Below are 26,279 nucleotides of genomic sequence, written 5' to 3'. Positions count from 1 at the left end.
TGGGCATGACACAATGAGGTCTCCATGGAGAAGGTAAGCAAAGCAAATGCTCATCAGATGAGGGTAGTGCTCACCTGGTATGTGGGTTTTTTTTCTTTTTAAAAATTGTTTGAGGAAAGCTTTTTATTTACAAAACATATGAAGGGGTAAGTTTTTAACACTGACCCTTGCAAAACCTTCTCTTCCAACTTTTCCCCTCCTTCCTTCCACCTCTTCCCCTAGATGACAGGGAAGATGACAGGGGATTCACATGTTAAATATATGAAAATATATGCTTAATCCAATGTATGTAAAAATATTTATACAATTATCTTGCTTATGCATAGATTTTCTTCCTAGTTCTTTTTGTTGACATCATTTTCTGTATCGAGCTGTCGTCTCCAGAAGCTGCTGGATCGCTCTCTGGGAAGAGATCTGCTGTGTCTACTCAAATCTCTCAGACAGATTCTTCTTCCTGTAACGAACCGTTGTCTCCAGGCAGTTGCTGTTAACTCTTGTCCAAAGAAGTGACTTTCCTTCCTGCAGAGAGCCCTGTCAAGCCTGATGCAATTGAGAGTCTTCTTCTTGAATCCTGGCTCTGAATCTCCTCCAGCTCTTATCCTTCTCCAGGCCGATCTGCTCTCTGGGCCCAGTGCTGTCTCTTTTATCCTCCCAGAGAATGGGCGTGGGATAATGCAAGGGCTTCTGGGAAGAACCACCTCAGCCAATGAGCCTGCTCCTTCCATCAAGTCAACCTGAGTTCTCACCTTGTAATTGTCCAACCTGAATTCTCACCTTGTCACTATCCAGACAACCCGAGTTCTCACCTAGTAATCCCAACAATTTTCCCCAATAGAATATAAACTTTGCGGGCAAGACCATTTTGTTTTTACCTTTATGTCTCTAGGGTCTAGTGAAATATATGACCCCTAGTGAGTATGTAATATATGTTTGCTCCTTGTTTAATTGAGCTTTGCTGATTGAGTAGTCTCAGGAAGATGGATGAGGTGGGCTACCAGATGAATGATATGGTCACAAAAGACACAGGGACCAGAAACTGGGGACATGAGTAGAAGCACCAGCGGGAAAGGGAGCCAAGCCCACATATTGCTCTTGGGATGGAGCCTAGGGTTTGGCTGGAAAGCAGAAGGAGCTAGGGGCACGGTTAAGACCCCAGACCGCTTCATCCGGTACCTTTCATCATGTAGAATTTGGAAAACACCCCATTGAACGCTGCAGATCTAGAATCCCCTTGTTAATTAGGCCAGGGTTGTCTGTACAAGACAAGATCTGTTTCAATCTCGCCTCTATTTTGCTGACCTGTTGCCTCAGTTTCTTTATCTGAGAGAGTGGATAATAGCACCTACCTCCCAGTGATGTTCAGGAGAGAATATGTGTAAAGTGCTTAGCACAGTGCTTGGTACATAGGAGTTTAATAAGTGCTTGTTTCCTTAATAAATATTGGTAAATCGGAAGTGATTCGAAGTGGAAAACTGGCAGAGCTACCAAGGAAAAACCCCAACAGTTCTTGCCCTCAAGAAGGTGGTTTTCTGTAGATGAGACCCTCCAAGCCCAAGCCCAGAAGTGGAAAGCCCAAGATGGAGGATGAGAAGGTGCTGTCAGAGAGCAATCCAGACCTCCTCCTCTTCCACCCCCTGGGAGGATTCCTAAGGCCAAGCTAAGGACTAGCTCTGGAAGCGGGCTTGACTGGTTTGTCCAGGGTCTTCTGGGGCCCTTCAGCCAATTAAGGCTGCATCCTGCTTGGGAGTTAGTTTGGTTTCATTTTCTTGCCAGAGCTTGTACATCAATTCCCAAGAGGTATTGTTCCAGCTTTATCAATCAGTGCAAACATCTTTTGTGGCTAAGCTGACATTTGCCACTATCTATGGAATCAAATCAGACGGGGTTTTCCCATCTCCAATCTTGCCGTCTCCAGAGCAACCATTTGCTTTTCTAGCACTCTTACTATCCCCCTTCTTCATCCAGGGGATTTAGGTTCCCAGCTTCTGAAGAAAGGTTAGATTTTTAGAAACAGAAGTTTGACATTTCAGTCATATAGATTATAATGAGCACAAGTCAGGCAGAAGAAACTTCAAAGGGGGAATGGGGGGCTCTAGCACAAGCCTGTGGGGACACCAATTATTTTCTGGCTCAGCCTTCCCCTAGAGCTGAGGGGAAGCAACTGGGTGCAAATCTCTAAGCCAGTCCCTTGTCATTCTGAATTGCCCTCCTGGTGTAGAATGGCTGCTCTGCTCCTCCAGGAAGATCCAGAAGACTTCAGCAGGGCCAGTTCCGAGCTTCTCTGGAACTTCTCTGGCTAGAACACAACAGCCCTGCTGCTTGTTAACCCCCACTACCTCTTTGCTCCCAGACTTTCAGACGGTCCCCAGCCTCTGATGGCAAAGGGCCTGCTTACAGTTTTTTCACAATCTCAAAGAAGAACAAATCTGCCTCCCTCTCTTATTCCCAAACCCAGATAGGATAGCCAGCTTTACCCAACAGCAGTATGGGCTAGCTGCAAATAAGGGAAAAATGTTGTTTACCCAATAAGTTTGCCAACAAGTATTTCTTTAGGATTAACCAGCTGGCAAATATAATCATCAGATAGTAAAGAAGAAACTGGGAAATATCACTAATCATGTGGGAGCTGAAAGAATGACAACTTGAAACTTTTGGAAACAGAAAAAAAAAACATTTTTTATTTTTAAAAACACATCAAACTCAGAAACATCATCTCTCCCCTTCCCCCCACCAGTACAATAAACTCCAAAGTATAGATATCAAAACTCCCCAACAATCAAACTCAGAAACATCCTCTCTCCCCTTCCCCCCACCAGTGCAATAAACTCCAAAGTATAGATCAAAACTCCCCAACAACAATCTAAATCCCGTTTCAAGTAGATTTCCAAAGACATGTTTTCAATATCGCCAGAATCTGGTCACTCTGGCTTCAGTATCTCCTTTGCTTCAGTATTGGCTTATAGGTTGCCTGAAAAGAAAAAATGTGAAAGCATAAGTGAAAGATATGTGTCCATTTGATATACTGGAAAAACCATCCACGAACTGCAATATTTGGGGGGGGGTTGTATGTATATTTTAATCCAGCTATTCATTCTCTTCTGCCTATAAATCTCTTTTCTACTTCTAAATCCCTTTTTTTAATCTAAATATCTCTTTTCTACCTATAAATGGCTTTTCTTCCTATAGAGCTGTTTGCTACCTATAAATCACTTTTCTTCCTATAAATCACTTTTCTACCTATAAACTTTTCTACTATAAATCTATCTTTTCACTTATCTATCCATCATTATCTTTTTAACTATGCATTAAGTGTATCTATTCAATCTATTTGTTTATCTTCTCTATCCCATTCATCCATCACCAGGAATCTATGTATCTAGTCTATCAGTCTATTAGTCCACTCATGCATTCTTCTATTCACATACTACTCCCTTTGCTGTCAGGATCCAACTGGGTTGTTGGGAAGAGAACATCACCTTGAAGTCAGAAAACTTTGGGTGTTCTCCGGCATGTCACAATGAGCATCACACAATGAGGTCTCCATGGCCAAGGTAAGCAAGTCAACTGCTCATCTGATGAGGATTGTGCTCAGGCTTTATGCGCAAGTCTTCTTTTAACAATATTTTTTAGGAAACCTCTTTATTTAGAAAACATATGGACTTCCGGACAAAGGAGTAGTGGCAGTAGTAGGAGGTGGAGGCGTAGAAGAAGTAGGAGTAGTATGAGTAGTAACAGTAATAGGAAGAGGAATAAAAGTAGTGATAGAAGTAGTAAAAAGAGTAGTAATGATAAAAGTAATAGTAATGGTAGTAGTACTAATAATAATAGGAGTAGGAATAATAGTAGTAGAAGAAGTAGTAATAGCAACAGTAATAATGATAGGAATAGGAGTGACACTAGTAGGAGTAGGAGTAGCAGTAGCAGTAGGAGTAATAGTAATAGAAATAGTAAAAGTGGTAGTAGAAATAATAGTAGTAGTGGTAGTAAAAGGAGTATTAATAGTAATAGGAGCAATGATAGTACTAGTAGCAGGAGGAAGAGATCTAGAAGGAATAATAACAATAATAAGAGTGGCAGTAATTGTAGTAGTTGGTGGAAGAGTAATAGTAGTAATCGTAGGAGTAATACTAATGGGAGTAGGAAGAGGAGTAATAGTAGAAATAGTAGTAATAATAATAGGGGTAAGAGTACAAGTAATAATGGTAGTAGTAAGAGAATTATCTGACCTTTACACAGTGCTTCACCATCTCCCGAATTCTATAGATCATCTCCTCAAATGCTACCCCTAAGGCTCAGACCAAGTCTTGTGGGAACAGCCAGACTCTCCCATCCTCTGGCCAGGGAGATGCATGTCCTGTTATTTCGGGTTCGGTACCTGTGTTCCAGGCTTCAGGGAAGAAACGAGATCTTTCAACATTTTGGCTTCTGATATTGTCACCCCACCAACCACAAAGAGGATCTGGAGTGGATGGTCACCGGGATGAGGGCGGCCCACCTCTAACAGTCACCACAACAAGGATGGGGTCAGCCCTCAGAAGGGAATGCCAGGTTAATGTTGCTACAAATGAACTATATAAAATCCAAGAGAAAATATATGACTCATTAATGATCAAATACAGATCTTACATTAGGACACAATGTTGCTAGATTTTCACTGTGGAATCACAATTTTAGAACTGGAAATGTAGTTTCCTAGTGGTCATGGAGCTCAATTATCTCATTTAACATGTGAGGAAACTGAGGCTCAGGGAGTTTAAAGTGATAATATAAAGTCATGAAAGTAAGAAATAAACAGCAGAGCAAAATACCACTTGTTTAATGTTACTTTATTACAGTGTCTTTCCCCTACCCCATCCCACCACTTTTTTTTTTTTTTAAGAGTAAATATGTTTAGTTATAGGTTAGAAGATTGGAGTATGGAAATATACACACACATATATGGACACCCATACACCCATATATAATGAACACTTAGAGGTAACACGATAGTATTAACAGGATCTGTTTGAATCTTGTCTCTGCCACTTACAACTTGTATGCGCTTGAACAATATATTAACTATACTAAACCTCCTTGTGTCTCAGTGACTTTCTTTGTAAAATATGGAAGTAGAAACCCTGAAATATTGCTGCCAGCTCAAAATCCACGATGCTGTGACTCTACTTGAAAACAAATAGTTCTCAGAGGCTTATCCTCTGTGGAGCAAACATGATTGTATCATTCCCAATTTACAGAGGAGGAAATTGAGGCAAACACAGATTAAGTGACTTGCCCAGAGTCCTACAGCTGGTGTTTGAAATCAGTTGCTGATTCAAGGGAGGTCCAACAGTGTTATCCACTGAACCAGCCAGCTGCCTATAATTTTAGAAAAAGTCTTCATCTATATGTAATTGAATTTAACAAGCATTTATGAAACCTCTAATATGAGCAAGTCATCTTTTTTCTGGGAACCAGCCATAGGATGAGGAAAAAGAAAATAGTTTCCGAACTAAAAGAATTTGCTTTTGTTTGTTTGTTTGCTTTTAAGTGTAGGCTCTCTATTTCCCAGATTATTTGTACTTCTAGTTTATATATAGGGCTAGTCAGCAACCAGGCCCTACCTTGATCTCCTATTAACACTGACTGCAGGAGGGAAGCTGCAGGTACATTATCTCTATGTAGATGCTTTACCTTCATGAACAGGTTAAATCCCGTTTTAAGTCGATCCCGAGGCTTAAGATGCGTTCAATATCGCCAGCATCTGGTCACAACTCGTTCAGTATCTCCTCTGCTTCAGCAGTGGCTTATAGGATGCCTGAAAAGGTAAAATGTTACAGCATAAGTGAAAGATATGTGTCCAATTGATCTACTAGAATAACCATCCACAAAATGCAATTTTGGGGGGGCGTGGGGGAAGAGGGGAAGAAAGAGAAGTCAACAATTTCCCAAGCCAGATAGAAAGCAACCATTTTAGCTTCTATAATATTGAAGAATAAAATATAATAGTTTAATACTGACGTGAAGGCAGTCTCAATCTATGACAGCAGCCCTTGGTATCATGCTGATGAGGGCCCAAATGGATCTCTCTCTCCAGTAATTTATTTACTGATTTACCTAACCCTCCATTGACTCCTTCATTATCTATGTATAATTTAAGGCAGCTATTCATTCTCTTCTGCCTATAAATCTCTTTTCTACCTATAAATCTCGTTTCTTCTCCTAAATCACTTTTTTAACTATATATATCTCTTTTCTACCTATGTATCGCTTTTTTCATATAAATCTCTTTTCTAACTATAAATCACTTTTTTTCCTATAAATATCTTTGATAGCTATAAACTTTTCTACTATAAATCTATCTTTTCACTTATCTACCCATCATTATCTATTTAACTATGCATCAAGTGTATCTATTGAATCTATTTGTTTACCCTATCTATCCCATCTATCTATCAGCACTTATCTATGTATCTAGTCTATTAGTCTATTTGTCCACTCATCTATTCTTCTATTCACATACTACCCCCTTGGCTGTCAGGATCCATCTGGGTTGTTGGGGAGAGAACATCCCCTTTAAGTCAGAAAACCTTGGGTGTTCTCAGGCGTGTCACAATGGGCATGACACAATGAGGTCTCCATGGAGAAGGTAAGCAAAGCAAATGCTCATCAGATGAGGGTAGTGCTCACTTGGTATTGTTAGGATTACTAGGTGAGAACTCACGTTGTCTGGACAGTGACAAGGTGAGAATTCAGGTTGTCTGGACAATTACAAGGTGAGAACTCAGGTTTACTTGATAGAAGGAGCAAACTCATTGGCTGAAGTGGTTCTTCCCTGAAGCCCTTGCATTATCCCACGCCCATTCTCTGGGAGGATAAAGGAGGCAACAGTGGGCCTGGAAAGTCAGTCTGCCTGGAGAAGGATAAGAGCTGCAGGTGATTCAGAGCCAGGATTCAAGGAGAAGACTCTGCACTACATCTGGCTTGATGCAGCTCTCTGCAGGAAGGGAAGTCACTTCTCTGGACAAGAGTTAACAGCAACTCCCTGGAGACAACAGTTCACTACAGGAAGAAGAATCTGTCTGAGAGATTTGAGTAGACACAGCAGATCTCTTCCCAGAGAGCGATCCAGCAGCTTCTGGAGACGACAGCACGCTACATTTGGCGTCCACACGTGGGGCAAGGACTTTTGCTTATCCTGACAAGAGGAGCTAGACCAGACCTTCGCAATTTGGCGCCCGAACAGGGACAGACACGGTCCTGATTCCAGTGGAAAAGCCTCCCATCCAGATCTCAGTCTCTCTGAGCCAGAACTGTGAGTAACGAGGAAACTTTGTTAAAGATTAAGTGAGCGTGCTAATAGATAAATAAGGAACTTAACTTGTTAAGGGCTAAACCAGGAATCTCTTATAGCTGAAATGGGGCAGATGTTAGCTATATTCAATCCCTGGACCTCAGCCGACTCATCCCCAGCCCCAGAAGCAACCTCAGCTCCACCCCCATTCAGGAGTGGTACTATAGAGAGTATAATCAAGATAATTGAGGAGCAGAGTTTACTTGTAACATGGGTACAGATTGCTAAACTCTTGGCTGCATTAAGACGCACATCCCCTTGGTTCTTAGAGGAAGAAAAGATAGATGTAGATAAATGGAAGCTAGTGGGATTTGAAATGAAAGAATTTTATGCAAAAAATGGGCCTCGTTCAATTTCTGCAGAAGTATTTTATATCTACAACATAGTTCAATTAACCTTAAACTATCAAGCAAGTTGTTGGAGAAGGAAAAGTTTTAAAAAGGAACAGAGGAGGAAGTGTGAGGAAAAAAGGAAAGATCAAGATCTTGCCTTAGAGCAAGAGGATTTAAATGAGGAATTATGGTATGATTCTCTTGAAGAAGCTTCAACCCTGCCTAGAGAACAGATTATTGGCAGGCCCACATCCACCCCACCTTCAGAGGTGGAGGAAGAAGGAGGGGAAGAGGCAGAAACACAAACAGAATTGCCTGTGAAGCAGCCTAAGCCTATGACAAGATTAGAAAAAGCATTGGTTAAAGCTAAGAGAGAAGGACAGGATATAAGTGATTTTATACATGCATATCCTGTGATTGAAAATATTGACTCTGTAGGTCAAAAAAGGAGAAGATATGCACCTTTAGATTTGAATAAAATTAAAGATTTGAAAAAAGGTTGTACCCTTTATGGGGCTACATCAGCTTATGTTAAAATGTTACTAGATGGTTTGTCTTATGAAGTCCTAACCCCAAATGATTGGAAATCCATAGCAAGGACATGCCTGGAACCTGGAGAAAATTTATTATGGCTTGTGGAATTTCATGAATTATGTAAAATTCAAGACAGATGCAATTTGGAAATAGGAGTTAACACACAATTCACTTTTGAGCACTTGGCTGGTGAAGGTTGTTATGGAGAGAATTCAGAACAGATTAATTATACCATGACAATATATGAGCAAATTGCTAAGGCTGCAATAAAAGCTTGGGGTGTCCTTCCTGGACAGAAAGATCGTGGAGAGGCTTTCACTAAAATACAGCAAGGTCCCAATGAACCTTTTGCAGATTTTGTGGGACATTTGCAAACTGCTGTCAAAAGAACTATTGGAGAAAATTCAGCTACAGAAATAATGACCAGACATCTGGCTAAGGAAAATGCCAATGAGATTTGCAAAAGAATTATATGGGGATTAGACAAAGATGCTCCTTTAGAGGAGATCATAAGACGCTGTGCTACAGTGGGAACAAATGCTTTTTACACCCGGACAATGATGAACGTGGAAAGACAGGGTCCCTCCTGGCAAGGGCCTTCTAGAGAAACTCGGCGATGTTTTCAATGTGGAAAAATTGGGCATCTAAGAGCTCAGTGTAGATATGGAGATACAGTGAGAAGACAGGGTGAGAGAAGACCTAAAACTCCATGTCCAAAATGTCACAAGGGCCTCCACTGGGCCTCCGAATGTAGATTGACACAGGGAAATGACAGGTGGGGCCCAGCTTCAGCCCCCGAAGTGGGGCATGATGGCAACCGAGGTTACATCCAGAGAATTTTAAGACATGATCAATCAGCCAAAAGGCAATCAGATGGAAGAAAGGGATTGAAATTAGGAAAAATAGAGTTGTGTGCAGGAGAGACTACCGAGATACTCCCTGGAGAAGTGAAATCTGTTCCTGTTGAGCCTATGGATCCTTTGCCTCCAGGCACAGTAGGCTTGACCATTTCACCTTCTGAGAGTGCCTACAAAACAGTGTCCATCCATACACTGATGTGGGAAACTGGAGAACGTGTATCTAATATCCCAGTCACTAACACAGGCAGACAACGTGTGATTTATCAACCAGGAGAAGTAGTAGCATCAGGCATATTGTTACGTACCCCTAATAAGCAACCTCGTGATAGTCGCCTAGATTTTGACTCCAATGAACAAAATCCAGGAATATATTGGACAGCAGCTGTGACAGCTGACCGACCTATGCTTACTATTTATATAAACGGAATACCATTTGAAGGATCGGTAGACACGGGTGCAGATCGTACAGTTATTAGAGGTGCCAATTGGCCCGGTCACTGGCCAAAGATTAAAGCAGACATGTCTGCTATATGTCTGGGGTGGGAGGATCAATAGCCCCAGAAGTTAGTGCTAGGCCTTTGAGATAGGTATTTGAAGGAGAAACAGGAGCTTTTACTCCTTTTGTGGTTGAAAAAATCCCCATCAATCTGTGGGGAAGAGACATTTTACAGCAGATAGGATTACAAATAAGCACTTCAGCTTTTTAGGCAGGGCTGCTGTTGAAGGCCTACCTGCACTTTCACCAGTTCCTATTCAGTGGAAGACTGATTCACCAGTGTGGGTAGAACAGTGGCCCTTAAGAAGTGATAAAATTCAGGCCTTATTAGACATAGTGCAAGAACAACTTGACCAAGGACACTTGCGGCCTTCTCTAAGTCCTTGGAATTCCCCAGTATTTGTGGTGAAAAAGAAATCTGGAAAATGGAGGATGTTAACTGATCTAAGAAGAGTAAATGAACAGATGGAAACTATGGGAACTCTTCAGCCTGGACTTCCATCTCCTACTCAGTTGCCAAGAGAATGGCCTCTATGGGTTATAGACATTAAGGATTGTTTCTATTCTATCCCTCTAGATAAGGAGGGTATGAAAAGATGTGCTTTTTCAGTGCCTAGTGTTAATTTGGCTGAGCCTTATAAAAGATATGAATGGACAGTTTTGCCACAGGGAATGAAAAACAGCCCTACTATGTGCCAAATGTATGTTGCTGCTGCTCTTGCTCCAGTAAGAAAAGCCTTTCCAAAAGTAATATTGTTACATTATATGGATGATATTTTGGGATGTGTACCTGAGGAACAAATGTTAGAAGCATGTCTACAAAGGACCATGGAAACATTAAAGTACTACAAACTGCATATAGCTACAGAAAAAATTCAAAGACAGGCTCCTTTTCAATATTTAGGATATCAAGTATATCCTAAGACACTCACAGTACAAAAGCTTTCTTTAAGAACAGAGAAGTTGAACACCTTAAATGACTTTCAAAAATCAATAGGAGATATCCAATGGATGCGTCCAGTGTTAGGCTTAACTACCAATCAACTACAACCTCTATATGACATTTTAAGGGGAGACAGTGCTTTAAATTCACCACGCCAGCTTACAAAAGAAGCACAAAATGTGGTTGAAAGAGTCACTCAAAAACCCTTGGAAATATCAGTTTTTGCTACAAAAGAGGCACCCACAGCAGTCCTTCATCAAGGAGACAGAGTGATTGAGTGGATGAACCTCCCAGCACAACCAGAACAAAGCCTTACACCTTACCCAGTGCTTGTGGCTAGGATTTTATTAAAGGCTATTAAGAGAGTAACACAATTATCTGGAATAAGTCCTGAAAAAATATACACATTCTATACTAACGCACAAATTAATGTATGCTGTGAGACCATCCCAGAATGGCAAATTTTATTGGCCACCGCTCCAAATTTTGCACATGGATCTCCATTAAAGATTACCCGGCTACTACATAATTGGCGATGGATCTTTGAAGAAAAGGTTTCCAAGGTTCCTCTTAAAGGACCAACAATCTTTACAGACGCCTCCAAAGAAAATATTTGTGCTGTATACTCTCATGATTTAACCATAAAGAGAGTAATCAGGACTCCTTTTCAATCCACTCAACAGAATGAATTATTTGCTATCATGCTAGCTCTTACTTATTACCCAGGAGACGTAAATATAATTACTGATTCAGCTTATTCTGTAGGTGTAGTACAAAGAATTGCCACAGCCCAAATAAAATTTGCAGCCTCTAATATTTATCAGCTCTTTAAGGAACTTCAAGAGCAAGTGAGAAAACATCCAGGCAAGATTTATATCTTGCATGTCCACTCACATAGTGGACTTCCAGGTCCCATTTTTGTTGGAAATTCAAAGGCAGATAGCCTTCTAACGATGTTAGCCAGTAGTCCTTTATTTCAGGAAGCACAAGAATCTCATTCTAAATATCATCAGGCTGCTCGAGCTTTACGTTTACAATTTGGAATCACAAGAGAGGAAGCTAGGAGCATAGTAAAAAGCTGTACAGCTTGTCTTCCTTGCCATGCTCCTACACTCCCTCCAGTGAAGAATCCTCGTGGTTTGAGACCCAATGAAATCTGGCAAATGGATGTGACCCATTATAAATCTTTTGGTCGTCTATCTTTTATCCATGTCGTGGTAGACACCTTTTCAGGATTCACATTTGCAGTGCCAGCAGCAAAAGAGACAGCCCGAGTGGTCACTGAATTCCTTATACAAGCATTTGCAATTATGGGTGTGCCACAAGCAATAAAAACAGACAATGGACCTGCATATACGTCCAAACATTTTACACACTTTTGTGCACAGTATAAGATTTTACATACCACGGGCATACCCTTTAATCCTCAAGGGCAGGCAAGAGTAGAGAGAAGAAACAGAGATATTAAGACACTCCTCCAAAAACAAAAGAAAGGGGGAGCCACAGGTAACCCTAGAGAACTTCTAAATTTAGTTCTCTATACCATTAATTTTCTAATTTTTGACAAAGATGCACTGGCTGCGGCAGACAGGTTTTATAACCCACCAGAAGGGCAGTGTCCAGTGCGAGCAGCTCCACTGTCCTTAGATAATCGCCAGGTGATGTGGAGAGATCCAGAAAGTGGTGAATGGAAGGGACCAGGTAGGTTAACTGCCTGGGGGAGAGGGTTTGCTTGTATTTCTTCAGCAGGAGAAGGAATCAGATGGGTGCCAACGAGTCATATTCGCCTTGTCCATCAGAGAGAGACAGAAAAAGAGAAAGACCTCAAAATAAAGGAGAAGATCTAAGAAACATCTTACACCGAAAGAGCATGGCTAATAAAAAGACTGTTAAAGAAGTTTAAAACCAGCAGGAATCATTGGACTTCCTCACACAAGATGAGACTAATGGACAATGGATTTATGGACATTTATAAATTTTCAATTTATGATTATTTGATTATGTTATATACTTCTAGCATGTGTTATGTTACTATGTTACTATGTGCTTATGTAATTTATGTAATTATCTGTAATACTTCCCATATTGATGGCTTTAGGTTTCAAGGTCATGACTGTCCTATGTTCTAAATCAAAAGAAAGGGGGAGATATTAGGATTACTAGGTGAGAACTCACGTTGTCTGGACAGTGACAAGGTGAGAATTCAGGTTGTCTAGACAATTACAAGGTGAGAACTCAGGATGCCTTGATAGAAGGAGCAAGCTCATTGGCTAAAGTGGTTCTTCCCAGAAGCCCTTGCATTATGCCACGCCCTTTCTCTGGGAGGATAAAAGAGGCAACAGTAGGCCTGGAAAGTCAGTCTGCCTGGAGAAGGATGAGAGCTGGAAGAGATTCAGAGCCAGGATTCAAGGAGAAGACTCTGCACTAAGTCTGGCTTGATGCAGCTCTCTGCAGGAAGGGGAGTCACTTCTCTGGACAAGAGTTAACAGCAACTACCTGGAGACAACAGTTCACTACAGGAAGAAGAATCTGTCTGAGAGATGTGAGTAGACACAGCAGATCTCTTCCCAGAGAGTGATCCAGCAGCTTCTGGAGACGACAACACGCTACATGGTATTATGGAGTTTTTTCTTTTAAAAAATTATTTGAGGAAAGCTTTTTATTTACAAAACATATGAAGGGGTAAGTTTTTAACACTGACCTTTGCAAAACCTTCTCTTCCAACTTTTCCCCTCTTTCCTTCCACCTCTTCCCCTAGATGACAGGTAATTACATGTTAAATATGTGAAAATATATGCTTAATCCAATGTATGTAAAAATATTTGTACAATTATCTTGCTTATGCATAGATTTTCTTCCTAGTTCTTTTTGTTGACATCATTTTCCCCAATAGAATATAAACTTTGCGGGCAAGACCATTTTGTTTTTACCTTTATGTCTCCAGGGTCTAGTGAAATATATGACCCCTAGTAAGTATGTAATGTATGTTTGCTCCTTGTTTAATTGAGCTTTGCTGATTGAGTAGTCTAAGGAAGATGGATGAGGTGAGCTACCAGATGAATGATATGGTCACAAAAGACACAGGGACCAGAAACTGGGGACATGAATAGAAGCGCCAGCGGGAAAGGGAGCCAAGCCCACATATTGCTCTTGGGATGGAGCCTAGGGTTTGGCTGCAAAGCAGAAGGAGCTAGGGCCACGGTTAAGGCCCCAGACCGCTTCATCAGGTACCTTTCATCATGTAGAATTTGGAAAACACCCCATTGAACGCTGCAGATCTAGAATCCCCTTGTTAATTAGGCCAGGGTTGTCTGTACAAGACAAGATCTGTTTCAATCTCGCCTCTATTTTGCTGACCTGTTGCCTCAGTTAGCACCTACCTCCCAGTGATGTTAAGGAGAGAATATGTGTAAAGTGCTTAGCACAGTGCTTAGTACAAAAGAGTTTAATAAATGCTTGTTTCCTTAATAAATATTGGTAAATCGGAAGTGATTCGAAGTGGAAAAATGGCAGAGCTACCAAGGAAAAACTCCAACAGTTCTTGCCCTCAAGAAGGTGGTTTTCTGTAGATGAGACCCTCCAAGCCCAAGCCCAGAAGTGGAAAGCCCAAGATGGAGGATGAGAAGGTGCTGTCAGAGAGCAATCCAGACCTCCTCCTCTTCCACCCCCTGGGAGGATTCCCAAGGCCAAGCTAAGGACTAGCTCTGGAAGCCGGCTTGACTGGCTTGTCCAGGGTCTTCTGGGGCCCTTCAGCCAATTAAGGCTGCATCCTGCTTGGGAGTTAGTTTGGTTTCATTTTCTTGCCAGGGCCTGTACATCAATTCCCAAGAGGTATTGTTCCAGCTTTATCAATCAGTGCAAACATCCTTTGTGGCTAACCTGACGTTTGCCACTATCTATAGAATCAAATCAGATGGGGTTTTCCCATCTCCAATCTTGCTGTCTCCAGAGCACCCATTTGCTTTTCTAGCACTCTTACTATCCCTCTTCTTCATCCAGGGGATTTAGGTTCCCAGCTTCTGTAGAAAGGTTATTTTCAGAAACAGAAGTTTGACATTTCACTCATATAGATTATAATGAGCACAAGTCAGGCAGAAGAAACTTCTAAGGGGGAATGGGGGGCTCTAGCACAAGCCTGTGGGGACACCAATTATTTTCTGGCTCAGCCTTCCCCTAGAGCTGAGGGGAAGCACCTGGATGCAAATCTCTAAGCCAGTCCCTTGTCATTCTGAATTGCCCTCCTGGTGGAGAATGGCTGCTCTGCTCCTCCAGGAAGATCCAAAAGACTTCAGCAGGGCCAGTTCCGAGCTTCTCTGGAACTTCTCTGGCTAGAACACAACAGCCCTGCTGCTTGTTAACCCTCACTACCTCTTTGTTCCCAGACTTTCAGATGGTCCCCAGCCTCTGATGGCAAAGGTCCTACTTACAGTTTTTTCACAATCTCAAAGAAGAACAAATCTGCCTGCCTCTCTTATTCCCAAACCCAGATAGGATAGCCAGCTTAGCCCATAGCTTTACCCATCAGCAGTATGGGCTAGCTGGAAATAAGGGAAAAAGGTAGTTTACCCAATAAGTTTGCCAAGAAGTATTTCTTTAGGATTAACGAGCTGGCAAATGTAATCACCAGATAGTACAGAAGAAACTGGGAAATATCACTAATCATGTGGGAGCTGAAAGAATGACAACTTGACACTTTTGGAAACAGAAAAAAAAAAAAAAAAAACCTTTTTTTATTTTTAAAACCACATCAAACTCAGAAACATCATCTCTCCCCTTCTGCCCACCAGTACAATAAACTCCAAAGTATAGATATCAAAACTCCCCAACAATCAAACTCAGAAACATCATCTCTTCCCTTCCCCCCACCAGTGCAATAAACTCCAAAGTGTAGATCAAAACTCCCCAACAACAATCTAAATCCCATTTTAAGTAGATCGTAGCAATATCGCCAGAATCTGGTCACTCTGACTTCAGTATATCCTTTGCTTCAGTATTGGCTTATAGGTTGCCTGAAAAGGTAAAATGTTACAGCATAAGTGAAAGATATGTGTCCATTTCATATACTGGAAAAACCATCCACAAACTGCAATATTTTGGGGGGGGTGTATGTATATTTTAATCCAGCTATTCATTCTCTTCTGCCTATAAATCTCTTTTCTACTTCTAAATCCCTTTTTTTAATCTAAAAATTTCTTTTCTACCTATAAATCACTTTTCTACCTATAAACTTTTCTACTATAAATCTATCTTTTCACTTATCTATCCATCATTATCTTTTTAACTATGCATTAAGTGTATCTATTCAATCTATTTGTTTATCTTCTCTATCCCATCCATCCATCACCAATAATCTATGTATCTAGTCTATCAGTCTATTAGTCCACTCATCCATTCTTCTATTCACGTACTACTTCCTTTGCTGTCAGGATCCAACTGGGTGGTTGGGGAGAGAACATCACCTTTAAGTCAGAAAACCTTGGGTGTTCTCAGGCGTGTCACAATGGGCATGACACAATGAGGTCTCCATGGCCAAGGTAAGCAAGTCAACTGCTCATCTGATGAGGATTGTGCTCAGGCTTTATGCGGAAGTTTTCTTTTAACAATATTTTTTAGGAAACCTCTTTATGTAGAAAACATATGAAGGGGCAAGTTTACAACACTGAGCCTTGCGAAACCTCATGTTCCAACATTCCCCCTCCTTCCTTCCACCTCCTTCCCTAAATGACCAGTCATTACATGTTATATATGTGAAAATATAGGATAAATCCAATGTATATGAAAATATTTATGCAATTATCTTGCTTATGCAATGATTTTCTTCCTACTTTTTTTTTGTTGACATCATTTTCCGCAATAATATATAAACTTTGAGGGCAAGACCATTTTGTTTTTATCTTTATGTCTCCAGGGTCTAGTGTAATATCTGACCCCTAGTAAGTATATGTAATATATGTTTGCTCCTTGTTTAATTGTGCTTTGCTTATTGAGTAGTCTAAGGCCTGATGGATGAGGTGGACTACCAAAGAATGATACAGTCACAAAAGACACAGGGACCAGAATCTGGGGACATGAGTAGAAGCAGCCAGCGGGAAAGGGAGCTAAGCCCACATATTGCTCTTGGGATGGAGCCTAGGGCCAAGTTTATGTCCCCGGACCTCTTCATCAGGTACCTTTCATCTTGGACAATTTGAACACTGCAGATCTTGGATCCTTTTGTTAATTAGGCCAGGGTTGTCTGTACAAGACACATCCAATCTTAGGCCAAGGTTATCATGTTAGATCCATAGGATAGTAAGTCTGGAAGAGGTCACGAGCAACATGCCCTGAGAACAACATCTGCTTAATACACCAATAAATCTAATGTTGCAACAACTGGGGGAAGAGATTGAAGCTCACATTAAACAGAAGCATTTGCTTTGAGAAATTGTAGGGTAAAGACCCTTTTCAATGAAATAAAACGATGTGTTCCAATCGTCAAGCAGCCGAGTTCCCTGAATAAATCCAACCAATTTAAATCCAAGGCTAGGAACAGGCCAGGATGTCTGCTAAACTTTGCATGTATCCCAATTGGATCCTCCTCTCAAACCTGGAAGTGGAGGTATTCTTTTTTTCCCCCTTTCAAAAATGAGCTAGCTGGGCCCCCTCTCCCTTGGTGACAAGGCCAGTGAGCCTGAGGCCACATCTGGCTTCAGGCCTGGGATCTGTCTGCTGCACTGGGCATTTGATGAATGCTTGGTGACTAAAACCCAAGAACATTACCATTGCCTCACTGGCTCAGACCTCCAACTTACCCCTCCCCTCAGTAACCTGTCTCTGCCCCGTGAAGCCCAAGAGTGTGCCATGAACACTGGAGCGGCTACATCTCCTGGTAAGCAATGCACAATGAAGGAAAAGCACTCAGCGCCTTCCCATGCTAGTATCCCGGCAGCCGGGGAGCTCCTTCTCTGATCAGTGAGCATGGGTAAGATTTAGAGCCTTCCAGGTTGAGGAAGGGGCTCTAAGCTGTTTGCAGATACCCTCCTTAAAGGGTGCCAGAGTGACTCCCTACAATTATTGACCATTCTTCTCTGCTTCATGATTGTCCTGAGTAATGGAATTTTTGAGTTTGCAGACTAAGAGGGATTAGAGCTTGGTGCTGTGGGATGCAAGGCCTCCCTTTGTTTGTCTGTGTGTGCCTTACATCCCAGGGAGTGCATTCGGTGGATCTATGAGAAATTATTCTGTCTGTATTAATAAATACACCCAGGCTTTTAAAGAAGTAATTGGCAACAGAGAAGCAACAAGTGCCTCTGGCATGGCATTGCCCACAGAAATAGAACTGGTTCTTCACCAGCTCCAAGGTGGAGGCTGATAGTTCTGTATGGGTTCCTCACAGAACCACAGTTCAAGTAACCAAGGAGTAGGCCTGGGGAGACTCAGCCAGGTCTATTCCTCCTTCAGTTTCCCAAGGAATTCAGAGCAACTTCAGCTTGGAACAGAGTGTCCTCATAAAGAATGGAGACATTTCCAGGAGTGGAGAGAGGGGGAAAATTCCAAGTTCCTAGTGCACAGGTTCTCAACCTGGGATATATCACGTTTATTTTCAAAACTAATTTTAATAATGAATGTCGAAAACTGTCTTTACCTGTATTTGGAAAAAATAAAATACTATTGAGAAAAAAACATTTTAAAACAGTATTTCAGTAATCGTGATTCCCTCGTTATCCTGTTCCTTTGTTTTAAGCATTTAAAAACGTCTATTCCTAGAAGAGGCATTCAGCAGTAAGTCAAAAAAGTCCATGATCCAAAAAAGTTAAGAAAGAAAAGATGATTAAAAGAAGTCAGGACTCGACTTTAGACTCTGTCTACTACTGTGTGCCTGTAGTTGTCTGTATTTGAAACAAAAATTGTTAGTCTTAAAAATGAAAAGGGAGAACTCACCCCTAATGAAGAGGAAATTAGAACAATAGTTAGGAGCTACTTTGCCCAACTTTACGGCAATAAATTCGATAACTTAAATGAAGTGGAAGAATACCTTCAAAAATAAGCTTGCCCAGACTAACAGAGGAAGAAGGAAATAGTCTGAATAGTCCCATTTCAGAAAAAGCAATAGAAGAAGCTATTAACCAACTCCCTAAGAAAAAATAATCCCCAGCACCAGATGGATTTACATGTGAATTCTACCAAAAATTTAAAAAACAACTCCAATGTTATAGAAACTATTTGAAAAAATAGGGATTGAAGGAGTCCTACCAAATTCCTTTTATGACACAGACATGGTACTGATACCTAAACCAGGTAGGCTGAAAACAGAGAAACAAAATTATAGACCAATCTCCCTAATGATGCTAAAATCTTAAATAAAATATTATCCAAAAGACTACAGAAAACCCTCCCCAGGATGATAAACTATGGCCAAGTGGGATTTATACCAGGAATGCAGGGCTGGTTCAATATTAGGAACACTATTTGTATAATCAACTATATCAATAACCAAATTAACAAAAACCATATGATCATCTCAATAGATGAAGAAAAAGCATTTCATAAAATCCAACATCCATTCCTACTACAAACCTTTGAGAGTACAGGAATAAATGGACTATTCCTTAAAATCATGATTATATATTTAAAACTGTCAGTAAACATCATATGTAATGGTGATACACTGGAACCTTTCCCAGTAAGATAAGGAGTGAAACAACGGTTGCTCACTATCACCATTACTATTCCATATTGTATTAGAAATGCTAGCCTGGGCAATAAGAGCCCAGAGAGATTCCAGGAATTAGAGTAGCTAATGAGGAAATCAAACTATCACTCTTTGCAGATGACATGATGGTATACTTAGAGAACCCCTAAGACTCTGCTAAAAAGCTATTAGAATTAATTCAGAACTTTAGCAAAGTTTCAAGATACAAAATAAATCCACCTAAATCCTCAGCATTTTTACATATTACCAACACAATCCAACAGCAAGAGATACAAAGAGAAATTCCATTCCAAACAAATGTTGAGAGTATAAAGTATTTGGGAATCCATCTACCAAAGAATAGTCAGGAATTATATGAGAAAAATTACAAAACACTTGCCACAAAAATGAAGTCAGATTTAAATAATTGGAAAGACATTCAGTGCTCTTGGATAAGCAGAGCGAATATTATCAAGATGACAATACTCTCTAAATTAATCTATTTATTTAGTGCTACACCAATCAGAAACTATTTTAATGACCTAGAAAAAATAACAACAACATTCATAGGAAAGAACAAAAGGTTGAGAATTGCAAGGGAAGTAATGAGAAAAAAAAAATAATCAAATGAAGGTAGCCTAGCTGTACCTGATCTAAAGTATATTATAAAGCAGCAGTCACCAAAACCATTGGGTGTTGGCTAATAAATAGACTAGTTGATCAGTGGAATAGGTTAGCTTCACAGGGCAAGATATTGAATAAAAATAGCAATCTAGTTTTTGACAAACCCAAAGATCCCAGATTTTGGAATACGTATTCATTATTTGACAGAAACTGCTGGGAAAACTGGAAATTATTATGGTAGAAACTAGGCATGGACCCACACTTAACAGCAAATAGGGAGAAAAGATCAAAATGGGTCCATGAGTTAGGAATAAAGAATGAGATCATAAATAAATTAGAGGAACAAAGGATAGTTTATCTCTCAGACTTGTGGAGGAAATATAACTTGCGCAGATTAACAGAGGAAGAAGTAAGAAGTCTAAATAGTCCCATTTCGGAAAAAGAAATAGAACAATTTATCAACCAACACCCTAAGAAAAAATCCTCAGGAAGAGATGGATTGACATATGAATTCTACCAAACATTTAAAGAACAACTAACTCTAATACTATATAAACTATTTGAAAAAAAAATGAATTGAAGGAGGCCTACCAAATTCCTTTTATGCCCCAGACATGGTACTGATACCTAAAACCAGGTAGATTGTAAACAGAGAAAGAAAACTAAAGACCATTTTCCTTCTTGAATATTGATGCTAAAATCTTAAATAAGATATTAGCAAAAAGACTTCAGAGAATCATCCCCAGGATAATACACTACGATCAAGCAGGATTTATACCAGCAGTGCTGGGTTGGTTTAATATTGGGAAAACTATTAGTATAATTGTCCATATTAATAATCAAATTACTAAAAACCATATGATCTTCTCAATAGATGCAGAAAAAGCATTTGATCAAATCCAACATCCATTCCTACAAAAAAAGACTTGAGAGTATAGGAATAAATGAACTATTCCTTAAAATGATAAGGAACCTATATTTAAAACCGTCAGCAAATATCTTAGGAACTTTTCCCTGTAAGATAAGGAGTGAAACAAGGTTTCCCACTATCACCATTACTATTCAATATAGTACTACAAACGCTAGCCTCGGCAAAAAGAGCCGAGAAAGAGATTCAAAAATTAAGAGTAGGAAATGAGGAAATAAAACTATCAATCTTTGCAGATGACATTATGGTATACTTAGAGAACCCCAAAGACTCTGCTAAAAAAGCTATTATAAACAATTCAGAACTTTAGCAAAATTGCAGGATACAAAATAAATCCACAGAAATCCTCAGCATTTTTATACATTAGCAACACAATCCAACAGCAAGAGACACAAAGAGAAATTCCATTCAAAATAACTGTCGATAGTACAAAATATTTGGGAATATATCTAACAAAGGAAAGTCAGGAGCAAAATTACGAAACACTTGCCAGAAAAATGAAGTCAGATTTAAATAATTAGAAAGACGTTCAATGCTTTTGGATAGGCCGAGAGAATATAATGAAGATGACAATACTCCCTAAACTAATCTATTTATTCAGTGCTATACCAATCTGACTCCCAAGGAACTTTTTTAAAGACCTAGAAAAAATAACAGAATTCATATGGAACAACAGAAGTTCAAGAATTTCAAGGTAAGTAATGAAAAAAAAAAGGAAGGTGGTCTAGCTGTCTAGCTGTACCTGATATAGAACTATATTATAAAGCAACAGTCACCAAAACCATTTGGTATTGCTTAAGAAATAGACTAGTTGTTCAGTGGAGTAGCATAGGTTCACAGGGCAAGATAGTGAATAAAAATAGCAATCTAGTGTTTGACAAACCCAGAGATCCCAACTTTTGGCATAAGAATTCATTATTTGACAAAAACTGCTGGAAAAACTGGAAATTAGTATGGGAGAAACTAGGCATGGACCCACACTTAAGATCAAAATGGGTCCATGATTTAGGCATAAAGAACGAGGTCATAAATAAATTAGAGGAACATAGGATAGTTTACATCTCAGACTTGTGGAGGAGGAAGGATTATGTGACCAAAGGAGACCTAGAGATCATTATTGATCACAAAATAGAAAATTTAGGTTACATCAAATTAAAAAGTTATCACAGGGGGGGGAAAACTAATGCCAGGAAGATTAGAAGGGAAGTAACCAATTGGGAAAACATTTTTACAGTTAAAGGTTCTGAGAAAGGCCTCACTTCCAAGATATAGAGAGAATTGATGCTAATTTATAAGAAAACAAGCCATTCTCAAATTGAAAAAGGGTGAAAGGATATGGACAATTTTCAGATGATGAAATTAAAACTATTTCCACTCACAAGTTCCAAATCACAAGTGTGAGATACCACTACACATCTGTCACATTCGTTAAGATGACAGGAAAAAACAATGATGAATGTTGGAGGGGCTGTGAGAAAATTGGGAAAATGATGCCTTGCTGGTGGAGTTGTGAAAGAATCCAACCATTCTGCAGAGCAATCTGGAATTATGCCCCAAAAGTTATCAAAATCTGCCAATCCGTTGACCTAGCAGTGCTACTACGGGGCTTATATCCCAAAGAAATCCTAAAGAAGGGAAAATGACTTGTATGTGCCAAAATGTTTGTGGCAGCACTTTTTGTAGTGGCTAGAAACTGGACAATGAATGGATGTCCATCAATTGGAGAATGGTTGGGTAAATTATGGTATAAGAATGTTATGCAATATTCTTGTTCTGTAAGAAATGACCAACAGGAGGAAAACAGAGAGGCTTGGAGAGACTTACATCAACTGATGCTGAGTCAAACGAGCAGAACTAGGAGATCATTATACACTTCAACAATGATACTGTATGAGGTTGTGTTCGAATGGAAGTGGATATCTTCAACATAGACAATAGCTAATACAAGTCCACTTGATCAATGATGGAGAGAATCAGCTACACCCAGAACCTGAACACTGGGATATGTAAAGTGAGAGCATTTTGTTTGTTTGCTTTTTATTTTTCTTCACAGATTATTTTTACCTTCCGAATACAATTCTTCCTTTGCAATAACAACAACAATAAAATTTGGTTCTGCACATATATATTGTACCAAGAATATACTATAAGATATTTAAATATGTATGGCAATGCCTGCCCTCTATGGGAGGGCCTAGTGGGGAAGTACGGGAATAATTCAGAACAGAAAGGAGTACAAGGGATAATGTTGTAAAGAAAAATATGCCAGTGTACTGTCAAAAAAAATGTGCTATAATCAAAAATCAATAAAAAATAATGATAACTTGCTGGCATTTGTACTATTTTATAATTATAATCTCATTTGACTCTCACAACAACTTAGGCAATAGAGATTATGGTAAACAACGTTTCACTATTGAGCAAACTGAGAGCAGATGTAAAATGACTTGTTTAAGGTCAAAATATATAGTAAGTTTTGGAAGAAAAATTGGAACTCTAAGTCTTCCTGCCTTGAAGCCCCTGCCCTCTATCAGCTGTACAATCTCACTTTCACCCTTTCTGGTGTTGTAATAGTTAAGTTGTCGGCTCCCTTCTAGGAGAAGAAATTGGTCATGGCACTAGAAAAATTTAACAGTACTCACAGTAGGAGTAATAATAGTAATAGAAGTAAGAGTAGCAATAGTAGTAGTAGTAGTAGTAGTAGTAGTAGTAGTAGTAGTAGTAGTAGTAGTAGTAGTGGTAGTGCTAGTAGTAATTATAGTAATAGTAGGGACCAAGGAGTAGTTTTAGTAGTAGGAGGTGGAGGAGTAGAAGAAGTAGGAGTAGTATGAGTAGTAACAGGAATAGGAGTAGGAATAATAGTAGTAGAAGTAGTAGTAATAGCAACAGTAATGATGATAGGAATAGGAGTTACACTATAGTAGGAGTAGGAGGAGGAGTAGTAGTAGTAATAGTAATAATAAAAGTGGTAGTAGAAATAATAGTAGTAGTGGTAGTAAAAGGAGTATTAATAGGAATAGGAGCAATGATAGTACTAGTAGCAGGAGGAAGAGATCTACAAGGAATAATAACAGTAATAAGAGTGGCAGTAATTGTAGTAGTTGGTGGAAGAGTAATAGTAGTAATCATAGGAGTAATACTAATAGGAGTAGGAAGAGGAGTAATAGTAGAAATAGTAGTAATAATAATAGGGGTAAGAGTACAAGTAATAATAGTAGTAGTAAGAGAATTATCTGACCTTTACACAGTGCTTCACCATCTCCCGAATTCTATAGATCATCTCCTCAAATGCTACCCCTAAGGCTCAGACCAAGTCTTGTGGGAACAGCCAGACTCTCCCATCCTTGGGCCAGGGAGATGCATGTCCTGTTATTTCGGGTTCGGTACCTGTGTTCCAGGCTTCAGGGAAGAAACGAGATCTTTCAACATTTTGGCTTCTGATATCGTCACCCCACCAACCACAAAGAGGATCTGGAGTGGATGGTCACCGGGATGAGGGCGGCCCACCTCTAACAGTCACCACAACAAGGATGGGGTCAGCCCTCAGAAGGGAATGCCAGGTTAATGTTGCTACAAATGAACTATATAAAATCCAAGAGAAAATATATGACTCATTAATGATCAAATACAGATCTTACATTAGGACACAATGTTGCTAGATTTTCACTGTGGAATCACAATTTTAGAACTGGAAATGTAGTTTCCTAGTGGTCATGGAGCTCAACTATCTCATTTAACATGTGAGGAAACTGAGGCTCAGGGAGTTTAAAGTGATAATATAAAGTCATGAAAGTAAGAAATAAACAGAAGAGCAAAATACCACTTGTTTAATGTTACTTTATTACAGTGTCTTTCCCCTACCCCATCCCACCACTTTTTTTTTTTTTAAGAGTAAATATGTTTAGTTATAGGTTAGAAGATTGGAGTATGGAAATATACACACACATATATGGACACCCATACACCCATATATAATGAACACTTAGAGGTAACACGATAGTATTAACAGGATCTGTTTGAATCTTGTCTCTGCCACTTACAACTTGTATGCGCTTGAACAATATATTAACTATACTAAACCTCCTTGTGTCTCAGTGACTTTCTTTGTAAAATATGGAAGTAGAAACCCTGAAATATTGCTGCCAGCTCAAAATCCACGATGCTGTGACTCTACTTGAAAACAAATAGTTCTCAGAGGCTTATCCTCTGTGGAGCAAACATGATTGTATCATTCCCAATTTACAGAGGAGGAAATTGAGGCAAACACAGATTAAGTGACTTGCCCAGAGTCCTACAGCTGGTGTTTGAAATCAGTTGCTGATTCAAGGGAGGTCCAACAGTGTTATCCACTGAACCAGCCAGCTGCCTATAATTTTAGAAAAAGTCTTCATCTATATGTAATTGAATTTAACAAGCATTTATGAAACCTCTAATATGAGCAAGTCATCTTTTTTCTGGGAACCAGCCATAGGATGAGGAAAAAGAAAATAGTTTCCGAACTAAAAGAATTTGCTTTTGTTTGTTTGTTTGCTTTTAAGTGTAGGCTCTCTATTTCCCAGATTATTTGTACTTCTAGTATATATATATAGGGCTAGTCAGCAACCAGGCCCTACCTTGATCTCCTATTAACACTGACTGCAGGAGGGAAGCTGCAGGTACATTATCTCTATGTAGATGCTTTACCTTCATGAACAGGTTAAATCCCGTTTTAAGTCGATCCCGAGGCTTAAGATGCGTTCAATATCGCCAGCATCTGGTCACAACTGGTTCAGTATCTCCTCTGCTTCAGCAGTGGCTTATAGGATGCCTGAAAAGGTAAAATGTTACAGCATAAGTGAAAGATATGTGTCCAATTGATCTACTAGAATAACCATCCACAAAATGCAATTTTGGGGGGGCGTGGGGGAAGAGGGGAAGAAAGAGAAGTCAACAATTTCCCAAGCCAGATAGAAAGCAACCATTTTAGCTTCTATAATATTGAAGAATAAAATATAATAGTTTAATACTGACGTGAAGGCAGTCTCAATCTATGACAGCAGCCCTTGGTATCATGCTGATGAGGGCCCAAATGGATCTCTCTCTCCAGTAATTTATTTACTGATTTACCTAACCCTCCATTGACTCCTTCATTATCTATGTATAATTTAAGGCAGCTATTCATTCTCTTCTGCCTATAAATCTCTTTTCTACCTATAAATCTCGTTTCTTCTCCTAAATCACTTTTTTAACTATATATATATCTCTTTTCTACCTATGTATCGCTTTTTTCATATAAATCCCTTTTCTAACTATAAATCACTTTTTTTCCTATAAATATCTTTTCTACCTATAAACTTTTCTACTATAAATCTATCTTTTCACTTATCTACCCATCATTATCTATTTAACTATGCATCAAGTGTATCTATTGAATCTATTTGTTTACCCTATCTATCCCATCTATCTATCAGCACTTATCTATGTATCTAGTCTATTAGTCTATTTGTCCACTCATCTATTCTTCTATTCACATACTACTCCCTTGGCTGTCAGGATCCAACTGGGTTGTTGGGGAGAGAACA

The 26,279-nt window shown here is 39.5% G+C and overlaps 2 long non-coding RNA genes across 2 annotated transcripts; one reads left to right on the top strand and one right to left on the bottom strand.

Moving 5' to 3' along the window:
• Positions 1-4,805, top strand: LOC141546686 (uncharacterized). Its single transcript, XR_012483395.1, has 3 exons — positions 1-33; positions 3,444-3,551; positions 4,264-4,805. It is a non-coding gene; the product is annotated as an uncharacterized LOC141546686 (long non-coding RNA).
• LOC141546685 (uncharacterized) lies at positions 2,655-26,257 on the bottom strand. Its single transcript, XR_012483394.1, has 4 exons — positions 25,729-26,257; positions 25,402-25,525; positions 23,957-24,117; positions 2,655-2,968 (listed from the first exon to the last, which is right to left on the bottom strand). It is a non-coding gene; the product is annotated as an uncharacterized LOC141546685 (long non-coding RNA).
• Positions 26,258-26,279: the final 22 nt, after the last annotated feature.

The sequence above is a fragment of the Sminthopsis crassicaudata genome, chromosome 6 (genome assembly GCF_048593235.1).
Source record: "Sminthopsis crassicaudata isolate SCR6 chromosome 6, ASM4859323v1, whole genome shotgun sequence".
Lineage (NCBI taxonomy): Eukaryota > Metazoa > Chordata > Mammalia > Dasyuromorphia > Dasyuridae > Sminthopsis > Sminthopsis crassicaudata.
This window is presented reverse-complemented; position numbering and strand designations above follow the sequence as displayed.